Raw genomic sequence first — 18,198 nt, forward strand, 5'->3', positions numbered from 1 at the left:
GCTGGCTCTTATCGTTCACTTAAAAGAGTCGGCTCGTTTAACCGGCTCGTTCTTGACCGACACATCACTAGCGTGGACCACAACACGCTCCTCAGCCTCTACCTCTCTCACCTCTCTACAGTACCTACCTAACAGTCAACTATGTAGATTTATCTCCCGGGACATGACTTAAACCTGTCAGGTAAGACACTAAACCTTCATTTAATAGTAAATAATGTCTCCTGGTGAAAGCTTACATGTGGCTGTTAACCACCGCTCACAAGGAGACATTAATTGTTGCTTCGCTTAAACAAAAAACAGTTAAAAGACGGTTTTATGTCAAAAAAGTTGTCACCTCTGTGAAGAAATTTATGTTTTAGCTTCGAAGCTTCGAAGGTTAAACTACTGTGTACGTTTAGCTTGAGTTTAGAGTTATACATGTTGACTATTTTCTGTTTTTGTGTGTGTGTGTGTCGCCTTTTTCACCTGGCTGCTCTTGCCATCGTGTAGTGTTGATGTTGAATTTGGTGCATTTCTTTCTTTGGTTTATTCACTGAAAAGTCTACCAGTCATCTTTTTATGTGTTGTCTTTTGTCAGTGACTTAATGTTCCTCCAACTAACCCCAAAAATAAAGTCAGGACAGGAAATGTTTTTACAAGTCTGCAGAAGTGCATATGTTTGTCCTCCCCTATATGTAATGTTATATTGTGCATTTATTACAAGTGCATGTCTGCTTATTGAAATATAGACTATCCCTTGATTGAGCAGAACAATGCTGGTGTTCAGTGTAATCCATCAAAATATGATGAGATTTTCTTTTTATACACTCACATTGCAGTGAAAAAGTCATCTTTTTTGTTTTGTCTTTTGTCAGTGACTTGATGTTCCTCCAACTAACCCCAAAATGAAGTCAGGACAGGAAATGTTTTTCACAAGTATGCAGAAGTGCTTCTATCTGTGCTGTCTTAAGATGCAAACTGTAAAGAGTTTATCTTCTCATATCTCTTCCTGGAACATCATGCTCATGGTCTTATAGGAGGACTGCCTGAGTCACTCTCATTTATAAAAGAAATACCACATAAAACAAGATATTTTTAACAATAGAAATGACATAAAAGGCTATAAAAGATTCCTGTTTTACTTTGAATGAACTTTGCAGCTCTATCACCTTAAATTTGATGAGGAGGAGTTAGTTGTTCGTTGTGGCTCAAATAGGTATATCCTCCTGGGAACCGAGTTAAAAAAAGTGTCTTCCAATTACTTTTTTTTGTGATTTCCTTCCTATTTAGGGTTAAAAGAAAATCTTAACAATTTAGGCTTGTTAAACTTTATTTGTATTGTCCACTGTAGTGGACTACAGGACTATTTCAGTGTGAAAAGACTAAAAAAATGAACAGATTATGGTTGTAGAGTGATAATAAACCAGGAATACATTCAAATTGATTAAAAAAAAAACACACATGCCATATCACTGGAAAGCCTAGGATGTCCTCTTTACAATACACCAGGGGTTGATAGAGTAGGTCAAAAGAGTAAGAGGATATGCATGTGGACAAAATGTCCACTACAGAGGACACATGTCAATGGGCCGGGTCTCAGGAGGATATATGAGCTGAAATCAGTCAGTAAATTAGTTTTCCCCTCCTGTCTTAACCCACCAGTTTGTCCTACCCCCTATGTAACGTTATATTGTGCATTCATCACAAGTGTATGTCTGCTTATTGAAATATAGATTATCCCTTGATTGAGCAGAACAATGCTGGTGTTCAGTGTAATCCATCCAAATATGATGAGATCTAATTTCTTCGGTTTATACACTGAAAAGTCATCTTTTTTAGTGTTGTCTTTTGTCAGTGACTTGATGTTCCTCCAACTAACCCCAAAATAAAGTCAGGACAGGAAATGTTTTTTTACAAGTATGCAGAAGTGCTTCTCTCTGTGTTGTTTTAAGATGCTAACTTGAAAGAGTTTATCTTTTCATATCTCTTCCTGGAACAGTATGCTCATGGTCTTATAGCAGGACTAGCACCTCTGCCTCTCATTTGTAAGAACACTACCACATAAAACAAGATATTTTGAGCAATAGAAATGACATAGGGCTATAAAAGATTCCTGTTGTACTGCAGCTGGTACATCACTGGTCTTTCCTTCAGTCATTTCTTCACAGACAGCTTTATTAAACAAGGGGAGTTAAAGCATACACAACTTCATTCTCCAATAAAACAGGGTTGAATTGAATTTCGTTTTCACAGCACTGAATAATTACTTTGGATAATCCAGAGACCTCACTGTCAGCTGTCCCAAATACCATTTTTTGAGAAATATTCAAAGGTATTCGAAGCTTCGAAAATTGGGATTAACGACCGGTGCTCTTCCTGGGGGCTTGGATTATTCATTATTTCATAGGCTATTTGGGGATTTTTACATTATTATTATATACTTATATACAGTATAAACAAAAAAAGCCCAAAGCATTTGGATACTGATGTTGAGGTTGAATACCATGGCAACGGTCGAAGCTTCGAAGCATCCGGGTCAGCCCTACTGTCAACATCTTTCATTGGAGCTCCTGTCTATTGAAGAAATAGTCCTGAATTTTTTTGATATATAGTTTGTTATTATATGTCAGGACAGCACAGTGGCTGTTGAGAGTCATCGTTTTATGGCTAGCTCGAAGCATCATGTGTTTATCTGGTTGTTGTGGAGGAGAGAGCATGACTGTTTTCTAAATTGACAACACTGGCGCTTGAGGTCAGTGTCCCAGCAGTGTCCAACATTTTTCATGCGTGTAATGTTGCAGGCTAGTTGATTTCACCAATGTGAATGCAGAAATTCAAACAACTGACATAATGTTAGGAGCAGAGATTATAATGGCTGGATTTTGCTGAGCAACCATACATTGGCTGTGTTTACATGCAAACAAATTATACTTGAATTATTAATAGATAATAGTTTAATATTCTGCAAATCAACTGATTACTCGACTGATCGTTGCAGCTCTATAAAATGTAATAATCTGGGGGATAATATGTAAATATTCTCCCTAGTCAATGTGGGTATTTCACTCCACGTTTAAACACCAGCCATAATTCTTCCATGCAATTCCTTGGCGGTAACGGGTTGTTAAGTGGACTTTTCCTGATATCATCATGTAGTTTAAACACTGGATGAAAGGAAGTCTTGAGGTTTCTCTTAGAGGCAACAAGAGATTGCCTGGCTGCACAAATGTCACTGGAGAATGCAGTCCTGCTGATTAATGCTGTTTGCTGAAGCTTAATAGCTATTGCTGTTTGTACTGTGAACTAAAATCCTTGTTTCATGTTTGCAAAGAATGAAAAATGTGTAAACCCTGGGATTAGATGATACATGTTTTCCTGCCACTACAATGCAGTGCACAATAGATACACGTATGTGTCCATAGTGTCACCATCTGCTCAAGGATGACACACATGGTGGTGTGTGTGTGTGTGTGGGGTGTTTATCATTTGGATGATTACATCACAAATCCCTTTGTCAGTCCTGCCCTACTAAACGGAGTTAGCTTATGGGGTCACCAGTAGCTGGTTTTCTGTGATGAGGACAGAGCTTCATCACTTTCGTTATCGAGCCAGCAGCAAAAGTTAAAGTCAAATATACGTAAATAGTGACTGGTTTGTCACAAATGACTCTGAGAAACAAAAAAAAAGCAATGCATAGGGTTAAAAATCAAGTGAGAGCGCAAACAGGGCATTGATCTCGGGGTATGGAGCTCATTTGTTTGAGTATAATAGACCACAGAGCGGCACTACAGTAGGCTGGGGTTAAATTCTTGGTCATGGATCAGCGGATCAATGCACTGCTGCGATGCCTAGGACCTTTCATAGAAAAGCTGCCATCTAGATTGTGACTCGTACATTGGCATTTGCCATTGGTGTGCATCATCCATTGTAATGCTACGATCTCATTTGGGAAATGATGGGAAGCATGTTGTGATTGTGCATGTTATTAGATTAATTTTACAGTTTGATGGATCTGGACAGGGACCGTCTGTTGAGGGTTGTGCAGCATAGACACATGCGCACACACAAACAATAAACCCTGGAACAGATCTGTACTGTTACGCCAGAGTCTGCTGTCCTCATCGTTGTTTTGTGACGAGTTAATAACCAGTGGTAGAGTTGTTTTGTGTTCTTTCTTTTTCCTCTGTCATGCGGCCTCAGCTGACCAAGTAGACAGCATAAAACAGTGGTTCCCAGAATGAGGTTTTAGGACGTTCAAGGGTCTGTCAATGGAGTGGTGCAGGGATGACGTATTTTTGTGGGACAACCTGGAAGTTAGATCGCCCTGGGTTCCCTTTTACAAAAATGTTTCCATTGGGTTTTGGATTATTGCAGAAAATAAGCTCTGTGGCAAACAAAAGTTTATGATACTTACACGTTTTGTTCAGCAAGATAATCTCCACAAATGAACACCACTTTTAGGATTTTTGAAGCATAAATGCAATCGTCAGAAGTAAAAAGCTAACATTAGGCTATAAACGAACTACACCACAGTCGCATGAGTGCAAGTATACACAACGAGGCTGTAAAGGCACACAAATTGGCGTGATGACTTGTTAGCAACCGCCTTTTTTAAGACACGTAAAAGCTTCAAAATTCACAAGTGGGATATCTATTGATGTATTTTATGTCTTAGAACAAAACGTTAAAATCTCTTAGGCTTGTGTTAACCACAGACCTTATTTCAGGCATCTAATCAAGTGCTAAAATGCTTACTCATTTCCGGGTTTTAGGACTCATTGCTGCACCACTCTGTAAGGGTTGTCCAACATTGAGCATTTATTTTTAAAGAATCTTTAATTTTCAGATTACATATTAACTGCCTGCACTGTCTGTTATGTCGCATCCATAGTAAAAACAGTGTTGCATTTGGAGTCCCTGGGACAAAATGAATCAGATCATTTAGGCGTTATTATCATCTGTCTCTATCCTTTGGTGCACTGTTGATCTGACAAGCTTTGGCCATGGTTTATGAATAACAGGCTTTTTTGTTCTCAACTAATAATATTTGGTCTGTTTAGTTTGACCCCTCCTTAGTTTTGTTGTACAAAACAAACCCATTAGTGGTCATATTTTGTCATTTTTGTACATCACCACTGGTGCTATGAGAGTGCTGCTGACTTGTGTGGCTTACCTAAACACACACACATACACAAATCTTCTAACACATATGCATTCAGTACAGACAGTCTCAGTCTGTGCTTGGCAATGACAGTGACCTTGACAGGAAATATGGGGAACCTCTACAGGAAATGTGTATGTGACTTCTCGCATTTTTTTCTTTAGAAGTAGGGTTGACACCGTCTGTCAGGCAGACGCACCCACGCTCTCTTCTTGTACTGCTTTCATTATCTTTCTTTCTATCTATCTTTTTTTTGTTACTTAGGTTAGAATAATACTTTCTGTTATAATAAAAGTTATTCATAAAGAATAACAGAAAAGTATCAGGCAGTATCTGATTTGTGCAGTAATAATGCAGTAAACCCAACCCACGTCCCAAACAGCATCATTTTCTAAGAATTACTTTGTGAAAGATTATAACACATGTGCTTCAGAGTGTAGGGGAAAGGTGTGTGTCAGAATAAACCTACCTATTTCTGTGTCAGTAGAGACATGCCATCCAGCTCTGTCTTCTCTAAACACACACAGAGGCAGGATTGCTCACATAATAGGCATTTTCTGTTGTCATTAGACCCCATGATGTTTTCCAAATGCTTCTAGCCACTCATAAAGCTGATGATTTCACCCATTTCTCCCCTCTCTCCCATCGTCTCTCTCTTTGTCTCTCATCTTTCATCCTCACTTTCTCTCATTCACTTTTCGAGCAGCCTCTCTGCTCTCTCTCTCTGTCTCTCTCCTCCTCAGGCTCGAAATGAGTTTGGTTCCTCTTGGTGGACAGTGTGCTAATCTCTGAACACTCACAGGGGACTAATCGGACTCATTAACTCAGACTCTGGTGCTTCCAGCCAGAGATCAGCACTAATCCTTCCACAGCACAGCCTTTGACATGCATGTTAGAAATACTCTTTCTCTTTTCCTGTGCTGCTTTTTCAATGCAAATTAAGAATGACATCAAACTTAACAGAAAAAACAAGGTTGCCTAGTGCTGCACAATTAATCAAATATTAATCGCGATCACGATTATAGCTTCCCACAATTAATTGAACATGATCGCCTGCGATATTGACGTTTAAAATGTGCTGCTCATAGAAAACTCTGCTGCATATCAGGTCAAGCGCTTCCTAAACTAACAGCTAGCGACCAGCCGGTGATCAAGATGTTTTGCATTCACTTTTGGGTATAGATACTATCTATACAACCAATGTGTTTATGATTAAATTGAGAGCATATAATTGTTTATCTAGATCTTAATGTTGCTAGTTTTGCTCTGGAAAGGCACCAGATTGAAGCATTTAACTTTAAAATGTATTTAACAAAAGGGTACGGTAAATATTTCTGTATTTTTTCATATTGCAATATATATAGCAGAAAAAATATGTTACAATGTCAGTTTTTACAACATTGTGCAACCCTAATTTGTAGATTAGCAGGAATGTAGCACAGCATGGAAGTGAAAGCAGTGACTTTATCTTAAAGTGAAAGTGCAAGAATATTATGTTGTCGCTAAAATGAATGAATGAATAATTGTGATAAATAATCTTGATATCAATATTAATCAAAATAATCACGACTATCATTTTGGCCATAATCGTGCAGCCCTAATGTTGCTTGTACAGAGTGATTTAGCGATGTCGTTGTTGAGTTGTATAAGGAGACACAGAGGTCCACTTTTAGCTTCAAACATCACCTCAAATTTATTTCTGACACAATGTAATCATAATTCACTTTTGACAACACGTGTCACGTTTTTAACATGCATACAGGTGTGAAACAGAGCAAAAACATTGGTCATCAGATCATCTGTCAGTGATTCATTTCCACCAAAATGTCTGGATTGTTTTTGCAGTGCTTAAGCTTGTTTGATCTATTTAAAGTGAGCCAAACCTCAGGTCAATACCTACTGGTCTGTGCGTGTGAGGCTAGGGTGTAGGGCGGAGATGACCTTTACTTGGGTGATGCCTCTCTCCATCTCTCTCCATCTCTCACTCCCAGGATTTCCCTCATATTGTGCTGTGAAATCGTAGGAAGCTTCCCCACTGTAGGAAAAATAAGGAATACGAGCAGGACGCCACTGGGAGCGGGCTCTCTAAAGTCACTCAAAGTTCAAAGGTTTCTGTCATTGACGTCATCAAATCTGCGGGAGACTCAATCTCACTGTTTTAACTGTCCAATGGAATCTGTGAGCAGACTTTTTCTTATTTTTCTTCATGTTGAATGCTTATTTTTCTAGCTTTAACCTCTTGACAGTTTGAAAGACAAGACTCTTTGTCAGTTTGCAACCATGCAAAATCATGCTGCTAAAATCAGTAATTTAAACTTAAAGAATCGTAAACATAAAATCATAGCTGACTGTGGAAAAAAGACTGCACACGTTCCACATTGTCAGTGCCATCCTAAAGCCCTACAAACTAGGCAGATAGATAACACATGCTTACTGTCTGATGGTTGCCCTTTTTTGAAGGAAAACAAATGTATAATAGCACAAAACAATTGATTGCATGAGTATTCTCCTCCTAATATAACACACAAATCATCATTTGTGCAGCCAATAAAAGGACATTCCCTGTTTGAAATGAAGGTGTTACAAATGGCTTTACCTGTGTCTGGAGGATGCAACACCTGGTTATTAATTTTCCATTTAACGTATTGTTACAGAAATCTATTACACAATTTTTGAAAGGCACCGATTAACAAAAGTATATACAACATTTCCAAGGAACTGACTATCCCTTGGGGCAATAGTGACTCAGTGGTTAGCATTAATTTCTGTGGAGTTTCGATCTTAGTACCGTGTCTGGGGTTATTTCGAGTGCATGTTGGCTGGGTCAAGTGGAAACTTGAATATATTGTTATTGCTCTTTCACATTAAAATAAAAGAGAGCACTGCTTTCAAATTAGGGTTGCACAATTTGAAAAAAACTGACATTGTAATATATTTTTTCTGCTATATATATTGCAATATGCAAAAATACAGGAATATTTACTCTACCCTTTTGTTAGCTACATTTTAAAAGTGAAATGCTTCAATCTGGTGCACTTCCAGAGCAAAATTAGCAACATTAACATCTAGATAAACAATTGTACGCTCTCAATTTAATCATACACTCATTGGTTGTATAGATAAAATCTATACCCAAAAGTGAAGGCAAAACATCTTGGATCACCGGCTGGTGACTGGCTGTTAGTTTAGGAAGCGCTTGATTTGATATGCAGCAGAGTTATCTATGAGCGGAGCCCACATTTTAAACGTCAATATCGCAGGCGATCATGTTCAATTAATTATGGGAAGCTAAAATCGTGATCGTGATTAATATTTGATTAATTGTGCAGCCCTAAGTTGAATCTATAGTGACATTGTTTTTCATCTTTTTAGATTTTTCATGCTACAATAACTGGTAGCACTATAGCACCTTGTTTGTATACAAAGTTGAGATATTAATTATGTATTGTGTTTTCATCCTATATTCTATTGACACCATCTAACCTCTAATTTTCAGTCACACTTGTTCGAGACTGCTAATGTATCTTGCTCAGGAAAGCTCTTGAGGGGCCATAAAAGGCCGTGCCCTCTTTTACTTCTACTGTTTGGAGAGGATCAGTGGCGCTGAGATGGGATGCTCTGGAGTGCCATTAGAGAAATGCCTCTTCACCCTATTGTCTGTTAAATTGTTCCATTTCCTGGGCACCTTCCCCGCCCACAGACCCTTTTGTGAAAACACTAATTACAATCTGCCTTCAGCAGTTTGGCGAGAAAATGTTTTTCAATGTAAGCACACACTCGATGTGAATCATTTATTTATATCCAAAAAGATACAATCCATCACACATTCAGACGCTAAATCTTGAATAATATGCCTATAATGCACTGGGATGAGATAAAGTGTTGGCCGCAAAATGAATTGGTTCTCATGGGATACATATGAAGTAATCTTGTGCGGCTTGCTTGTAGATCGAACGCTGTGTCGAATGTTGAAATACCCCGCAGCCAGCGTGAGCCGAGGCATGCCTCCTGTGAATGTTCGCTTTGAGTGTGGATGGTGCAGATGTGTGGGTGTCGTGCTGTCTCTCTTTTCCCCCCCATTTCAATTTCAGTGTTTTTTTGTGCTTGCTGTGGTTCAAGGACATTATGTAATGCTTATGAGAGCATCCCATCTGGAGAAGTGCCATTGAGACGTGGAGTTTGCAGAACTCACTTTAGAACTGAAAAACAGCTTACCTGTGAAAGACATTAGTAACTGAGGACACTAAATGAAAAGAGGAATTTGCAGTACAGCAGGTAAACAGCTCTCAGGCACAAAGAATCTTTGTAACTCTGTGATTACTCATTTTGATGGATTTTTTGGTGAGTCTTAATTTTTGAATACGTATTTAGTTGGTACACACACAGCGGTCTGCACTTGATGCTTGGATGCTATTTTGTGTCTGTATTGTATGAGAATGTGCATTCACTCTTTTAGAAATGTGTATAGTGTTGGCATGTCACAGGGAGGCTTGCGGCACTTTGCTGCTTCAACAAGCCACTCATTGTGCTCGGCCGGTTAATGAATGATTAGCCAGGATTGGCTCTCTGGTAGATGACCTATCTAATGAATACAGTGGAGACCCTGAGATAAAAAGGGGGATATGCAACCGGATAGAGGCTGGACGGCACAATTCAAACTCCCCGAACCGATTGTAAGGATCGTTATCGGGGGTTGAGTCCGGCATATTTTGATGGATCAGTGTTGACTAAAATAAAGCCGATTGAAATCTGATTCTTTCTTCACTGGACTTTACTAGGTTTCATCAACCTCCGTCTGCTGGCTTTGCAGCGCTGCTCTCCGTAATGACAGCTGGGTTTATGAGATGGTGTGGCAGTCGTCGAGCAAGTGTTGTAGAGAGGGCCGCAACTATAGCTTGGTTAGCTGTGATTTTTTCAGTCCACGGGGACCGCCCCGAATATGGCCGCCAATTGGTTCGGATCAATAAGTGTGCCACATATATTTTAAAGGGTATTAAAATGTTTTAAAACCTCAGGACAAAAACATACGGCTGTGGGTGCACAAGTACGCCAGCATCCGAAGCAATTCTCATCTACTCCTGAAAAGAGTTTTGCGAATTTGTTTCTCAAATGGAGCCTGTCAAGTACTTTAAACTCTATTAGCCTGTATCTGATTCATATTTGATGAGGAATTAACTAGACCAATTGACAACTGCCAAGATATTTCTGATATTTTTGAGCCCAGCTCCTCTTCCCAGCACACCTTAAAGTGGTCTTAGGAAGGAGATGTTACTGCTTTGATTGTCTCATATAGAATAGATACGGCCAAAGACATTTGGTAGATATTTAGGCTTTCTCGTCAATTTGCTATAAAGCATCATAGAGAGGTTAAACAAGGACATATGTGCAGTTTCCTGGCATCACCCTAATACGATTTATGGAAGAATCACTGTCTAACCTGGTGCACTATTTATACTGCATCCGCAATATGAAGATGAATTTAGCACAGTATTATCCTGGTTGATGAGAATTTGGCACTGCGGTAGTGGTGATATATGGTAGAGATTTCTTGAATTGCTTCTTTGAGAAGGATCTTAAACAATGTCATGCCATTTACCCCCAGATGCTACAGTTCCACATCATAGTCCTGTTGTTTTTGTAGAATTAGCATTGAAGTGTAGACCTGCCCACACTGATTACAGGGAGATAACAGCGGCGTGAGTGACATTTACAAGTACAACTTAGTTTGATTAATGGTAATCATTTAATTTAATAAATTATAATGAAATTAATCACTTCTTCATTTTGCTGAGGCGTCCTCCTGTTGACCTTGCCATGGCACCAACTGCCTTTAAAAGATCCGGTTTCTGTTGCTGCGCCACCCAGCGCGCACACTCACTGCGTCCTTTGTGAGGCTGTCACACGGGCTACTGCTGTCACCATTTGGATGCAGTGGTCCAGTGGAGCGACCCAAAGCTTTAGGCTCAGATGTCGTATAGTTAAAAGGATGCTATTACATTCATTAATGATGGCTAGCTAGCCGATACCGTGATGTTATCCTGTCTTACAGTTGATACAAGAATTACACAAAAATGTTTTTTCTGAGCAGAAATGGTTTGTGTTATGTACTCGGGCTACATCCCTCTCATTTTGTCAGTATATGAGAAGAGGATTTCACTTTTACATCCTTTAAGAGACACTTACTGCTCATTACAAGGGCAGAAACCATGTGCCCATAATCAATAATAAATATTTGGTTCTTATCTGTATCTGTGCTTATCTATCCCAACTAGATCACTGTTTGCCCTGACATATCTTAAAGTCAGTGGTTGCTTTCATAACAGCATCCATCTGTGACTAATTGTGCAGTGGCTGCAGGTTCCCTTTTTATGAAGCTGTCCTTGCTGTGTTGTTAGGGAAATGAGTCACAGTCGCTAAGGAAGTGAGACGGTGTGCGGTCGACTGCATGTCACAGTACGGTTGGCCTTCACTCGAGAGCTCTCTGAGCATTGAAAACCCGTGAGCTTGTTTGACGTTAGAGCGCTGTAGAAATGCATTCAGATTTGGAGAAATTAAGAAAGGCACAGAGAGAGAGGAAAGTAGAAAGGTGAAATGTGCAAAAAGAGTGGGAGGGATAAAATCGTTTTCACTTACAATATTCTGAAACTTCCTGTCTTAAAACATGGTGCAATCTGCTACAGATTAATTAGCAGTCAGACACACGCACACGTCTGCAACACTTTGGCAGAGGCTGCTTAGACATGCTAGATTTTAGGACTGCAATTAACGATTATTTTCATCGTTGATTCATCTGTTGATTATTTTCTCGATTAATCGATTCTTTTTTTGTTCGATAAAATGTCAGGAAATGGTGAAAAATGTCCAAGATGATGTCCTCAAAGGTCGTGTTTTGTCCATAACTCAAAGATATTCAGTTTACCGTCATAGAGCAGTTAGAAAAACAGAAAATATTTACATTTAAGAAGCTGGAAACAGAGAATTTTGACTTTTTTTTCCTTTAAGAAATACTCTATTAATCGATTGTCAAAGTAGTTGGCAATTAATTTAATAGTTGACAACTAAGTGATTAATCTGTTAATTGTTGCAGCTGTACTACATTTTACAGTTTGTAACACATGTACAATGAAAATCAGCTACTTCTTCTTCCTCGTGTCCAGCCATCTTCTATGTCACGTCTTCCTAGCGGTTGGCGCTGGCGAGCGCAGCAGCATTTGGTTCGGCCAGGTCATCTTTGGTACATTGTGGAGCTTGGCTACATCTCATGATGTGTTCCGTGGTTTGGGATTTGCCACACACACATGCTTCGGAAGTTGTTATTTTCCATTTCTTCATAGACAGCTACTCTGTACTGTGTAGCAAATGTAATTTAGTTCAATGATTGCTAACAGGTCTGAACAAAAAGCTCTCTCTGTTCCTCTTTCAGATGAAGCCTAGCCTATGATGTGATGCAAGAAAGTAAGTAAGTAAAGCTTTATATATATATATATATATACAGTATATAGCACTTTTTAAAACACACAGTTTCAAAGTACTTCACACACAAATAAAACAGAACAATGAGAGACAGACCAAACTAAAACGAACAAACACACATGACAGCGATGAGATCTATAAAAGGCTTGCCTATAGATATGGGTTAGTCCAAAGATTCAGTAGCTCTGATAGACTGGGGGAATTCAGTTCAAGACAGCAAAGGCACGATCACCTTTTGTTTTGCTGTCGGAGCGGGGGATAGATGAGTTGATTTGAGGATCAGAGTGGTCGAGAGGTGGAATAAGGAACAAGGAGAGCAGACAAGTGTGTGTGTGTGTGTCTCAATACAAGGTGGGCAGTGGTGATTTGGAAGGTTATGAACAATGGTATTGGTGGTTTTAGTGAATTAGGAGATCCAAGTGTCTTCCAAGCTGACTTTGCAGGATACACAAAGCTGCAACCTCAAGTAAATCCCGGCGACTTGTCTGCCGTCACAGCCTCGTTGTGTATACTTGCGATCATGCGACCATGGTGTAGTTTGTTTATAGTCTAATGTTAGCTTTTTACTTCTGGCGATTGCATTCACACTTCAAAAATTATGAAAGTGGTGTTCATTTGTGAAGATTATCTTGTTGAACAAAACATGCAAGTATCATAAACGTTTATTTACCACAGAGCTTATTTTTCTGCAATAATCCAAAATCCATTGGAAAAATCCCATTGGCTTTTTGTCGATGCTATCTTCCTGGTTGGCCTACAAAAATACGTCATCCCTGGAGCACTCTATTAATTGGTCAAACAAGCTTGATGTAGCTTATTCCTCTCTGTCGCAGACCTCCATTGTTATCCAAAAACTATTAAAAGCACATTAATGAGCCGCACGCTTGCACTGGGTGACATTTTCTTTTATTACAATGAACCTGAGCACTGCAGTTTATTTTGAGTCAGTCCCACATACTCTGTTCAGGCACCGTAAATACTCACTGGCGTTCCAAATATGCTGCTGAACACTGTCACCAAATACACCCTTTACTGCTGTTTGAGTAACATTTGCTAAAATCTACCGCGCCCAGCTGTTTTAGGAAGTTACTGAGCCATTTTTGGAAATGAAAGTGTATGTTTTGTTTCTTAATCTTGATGTCTTCAGTAGGAACAAATGAGAGCCACAGACAGGCTGGGGAAGTCAGAAAGACTGAGAGAAGGACTAACGCATTGTTGGTTTTGGTATTGTCGTGGGATTTGTTGCATCTAAGCACCTAAAAAAGTACTGAACTGTGATGCCCAGTCCAAGCTATAGTTTGAATCAGCATTGTTTTTAGGGAGTGTTATCTCTCTGTTCACGAACTACATATGAAATCTAGACATTTGTTAGCTCTTTTTTGAGTGATATATAGCCACCCATTGCCCCTGTTAACAGACAATATCATCCTTTGTAGTTCTGGCATACCCTCAAGACATAAGATGAGTCTTCACACCTGGATGACTTTGTTTATATGCAGCACGGAGTGAGACTGTGACTCATATTTGGGAGGGGCTGCAGTGAAACTCGAGTCATCTCAAGCCAGTCCCTTTGAGAAATCAAGTGGGAGTAACCTCGCCTTCACCCAACTTAGCCAAAAACTTCCCACTCGGCCGCAGAAACCCCAGGAAGGGTGCTGCTGCCTGCAGACATTCCTAACTGTGGCTCTTCAACAGCGATGCTTCCCGGCACATTCCTTGGCTCGCAGTGGCAAAACATAGGGGATGGCTTTTACAAAACGTGCAACTCTAGCCGTGGCCCATACTGTATGTAAGGCTGCCACAGACAAGGCCTCCATTGAGAGCCACGAAGAGTAGCGTGTCATTGACCACCATGAGGTGGAGTAAAGAGGCTCAACTAACACAAGTTGGTCAGCTGTATGAAAAGGCCGCACAGAAACACAAATGGTAAGAGTGCTAATGAAGACACTCAGAAAAGAGACAAGGATGCTATTAGTTAAATCCTCAGGCTCCATCCACTCCAGTCATCCAGAGTTCCCAGGAGGCATTTGAGGTAATGAGATCCCTCCGTGCTACTCGTGCGTCACTCCGACCGGCTGACCTCTCTGCTGCCATACAGCTGTAATTGAAGGCTTAGGAGAATGTGCCGTTCCATGCAACGCTTATAGCACATACAGTCAGCAATTCTTTTCCCTGTTACACATGTTATTTTTCTTAGCACAGCTATTCATGCAATTAACCACATTTACACCAGGGAGTCACTTGATCAACTTTGTGGTAAGGCAGCTGTGTTTTAAATGTTAAGCTCATGGGAAACTCAAACTGTTTATAATTAGTGCTGTCAATCGATTAAAATATTTAATCGCGATTAATCATGATTGTCCACGATTAATTGCGATTAATCGCAAATTGATCACACATTTTGTATCTGTTCAAAATGTACCTTAAAGGGAGATTTTTCAAGTATTTAATACTCTTATCAACATGGGAGTGGACAAATATGCTTGCTTTATGCAAATGTATGTATATATTTATTATTGGAAATCAATTAACAACACAAAACAATGACAAATATTGTCCAGAAACCCTCACAGGTACTACGTTTAGCATAAAAAATATGCTCAAGTCATAACATGGCAAACTCAAGCCCAACATGCAACAACAGCTGTCAGTGTGTCAGTGTGGTGACTTGACTATGACTTGCCCCAAACTGCATGTGATTATCATAAAGTGGGCATGTCTGTAAAGGGGAGACTCGTGGGTACCCATAGAACACATTTTCATTCACTTTGAGGTCAGAGGTCAAAGGACCCCTTTGAAAATGGCCATGCCAGTTTTTCCTCGCCAAAATGTTGCGCAAGTTTGGAGCGTTATTTCGCAACAAGTTAGTATGACATGGTTGGTACCATTGGATTCCTTAGGTTTTTCTAGCTTCATATGATACCAGTATCACTCTAGCTTTAAAACTGAGCCGGCTACAACCTCCTCCGAAAGATCAATTGCGTTAATGCCTTCAAGAAATTGGTGGCGTTAACTGTGACAACCCTATTTATAATATTTTACTGACCTTTATGGGGAAATCTGTCCTATCAATTAGACCTATTCTAACTAGAATCACCCAGCAGTCATAGCTCAGTGCCCATGGACCAGCTCTAGTACTGAAGCTCGTGCCTTGATCAAGAGTAGCGACAGGAGTATTCATAATATCTAATGCCTAACGTGCCTGTCTTTTGGCGTGAGAGGAAACTCAACACTGTGATGCAACGCTGCTAATCACTGAGCCACTGTTTTATACTGATGGCCTCTGAGTTATGCTGCTGGGGCACTTAGGGTTTAAGGGCTCAAGGTCAACTTATCAGTAGTTTTTTGAGGGATGGGAGAGCGTTGCTGAAAATCTTGTCACCTCCCCCCTCTCGTAATAGAACTGTTGGCTGCCATCAGGAACTGTGCCTGAACCGTGTTGTTTGGCTCTGGCTGGATGGTGTAGTGTATGTAAGTGTGTGTGGACAGGGTGTGTTGGACAACACTCACTGGTCCTAGATGTTTGTGTCCGAGCCAGGCAGCTGTTAGCCTATGCAGACAAGCTGACTCCTCCCTGCTCGCACACCCAATGTCCTCCAGAGTCTGCACTGAAGAAATAGATACTTGAAGCCAAATTAAACCACTAAAAACATATCCTCATCTCCTTTTAACTGTAAAGTTTCTGTGTTGAAACATAGTGGTAGCATTTTTGGTATGTTTTTTGGAGCCCTTACAATGTTAATGCAAAATCCTGTATGTCTAAGCATGGACAAAGAACACCAATAACCTATTGGCATAAAGGTGCAAGGATTTATGAGGGCTTAAATTATTTCTCAAAGCTCAGAGTATCATGGCGGACAGCATTGTATACTTAGTTTAAATTCTGTATCATGTGTGTTTCATGTGTATGCAGTATTACAGATTACCATTATAGTCAAGCAAGGGCATAAATATGGTTTGCAAAGAGCATTTTTTTGCCATTTTTCCAGGTTTCAAATAAAAGGTACATATAATTTTATCTAGAGATGCACCGATTGCAACTTTCTTGGCCGATTACGATTTTTTAAAAGTATGACCCGCTGATGCCGATTTTTGCCAATGTTCTCTCGTTCTAAGAACTATAATTGACAGCATACAAAAACATTTTTGTAACTTTTCTTTCATTGAAAATTGAAATTCAATTGTATGTTCATAATAGACAGTCACAACAGTTGATTGTTCCAAATGTTTTAAATTTCTTCTTTACTTGCACTGAAAAACGTACGTGTGTGTGTGTGTGTGGCTGTGACGTTACTGTCTGTGCCGCTGTGTGTACATTGTAAAACCATTATGCGGCCCGTGTGTAAATTTGACCAGCAAAAAAAAATCGGATATATGAGACTAATTGGCCGGTCACCGGTCATGGGTGATGGACTTGGACTTATATAGCGCTTTTCTAGTCTTCCGACCACTTAAAGCGCTTTACACTACATGTCAGTATTCACCCATTCACACACACATTCATACACTGATGGCAGAGGCTACTAAGGTGCCAACTTTGCCCATCAGGATTTAATCTAAATACTCATTCACACACCGATGGCTATGCCTCCGAGAGCAATTTGGGGTTAAGTGTCTTGCTCAAGGACACATCGACATGTGACCCGGAGCAGCCGGGGATCGAACCACCGACCTTCCGATTGGTGGACAACCTGCTCTACCCTCTGAGCCACAGCCGCCCTGTGATCCGCCCGGTGATCAGCTGAACCAACCGGTTTTGACCGGTGGTCAATCGATCGGTGCATCTCTAATTTGATGTAGATTGGACCAGTTACGTGTACAGAGGTTAACGCTACTCCCTCCAGATTCCCCCTCCTCTGCATACATATGCTTTGACTAACAATGTACAAGTGCATCCTTCCTGGCTTCCCACCCACAAGCACTGCATGAGCAATTTCTGTACAATGTTAAAAGCAGTTTGTAGGAGTCCTCCTGTCTGTTCGGATGTTCCCCCGGTAAACCGTCACATTTGGAGCTTTGCAAATGTATGCAACAGCTGGAGTAAAGAAAATAAGACGACATGGAAAAAAAGTGACACACTTTAGCAAAACACTGAACCTACAGTACCTGCACCATTTCTGTGGCTTTTACCTTTTCCCGCTGTAATACGCTTCCAGTATATGCTGCTTAAATGGTAATTTTAGCATTGTACATTTCCAATTAAAAATCTAATCAGAATCTCAAATGCTGGAATGTGTTGCTAAAAGGTGACAGATATGGCTTTGCGAGAGGCAGACATTAAAATTCTGTTTTAAGCCCTAGCCGGTTTTTATTTACATAATATTTTGTCACTCTGTTTGCAATGATTCTTTTGGAGACCTTGGATACTGCAGGAAGAGAGGAGAGATGGTATGCAGCAATGAGCTGGAATGCTATCATAGCGGCATCATTTGATATATCCTCACACAAGAATAAAATATTGCTGGGGATGAAGTCACAGTCTGCGTATGGACTCACTCAGGGGAATTTGAATCCCCTCATTCTGAAAGCTTTAGTTTAATGTCATACTAATGCACACTTTATTTGAACTTCAGATTGGCCAGTAT

At 40.0% G+C, this 18,198-nt stretch overlaps 1 protein-coding gene across 7 annotated transcripts in view; it reads left to right on the plus strand.

The window, feature by feature from the left end:
• The first annotated feature begins 50 nt into the window (after positions 1–50).
• adcy7 (adenylate cyclase 7) overlaps positions 51–18,198 on the plus strand; it is a 63,912-nt gene continuing 45,764 nt past the window's right edge. For 3 of the 7 annotated variants that reach the window (XM_074609918.1, XM_074609883.1, XM_074609927.1), the window contains exons 1-2: positions 52–181; positions 12,564–12,599. The gene's annotated coding sequence lies outside the window, so the exon portion shown is untranslated. Of the gene's footprint in view, positions 182–9,463; positions 9,482–12,563; positions 12,600–18,198 lie in introns of those variants that run through there. The other 4 variants (XM_074609893.1, XM_074609936.1, XM_074609901.1 and 1 more) reach the window with 3 other exon arrangements.

This window comes from Sebastes fasciatus, chromosome 2 (genome assembly GCF_043250625.1).
Source record: "Sebastes fasciatus isolate fSebFas1 chromosome 2, fSebFas1.pri, whole genome shotgun sequence".
In the NCBI taxonomy this organism is placed as follows: Eukaryota; Metazoa; Chordata; class Actinopteri; order Perciformes; family Sebastidae; genus Sebastes; species Sebastes fasciatus.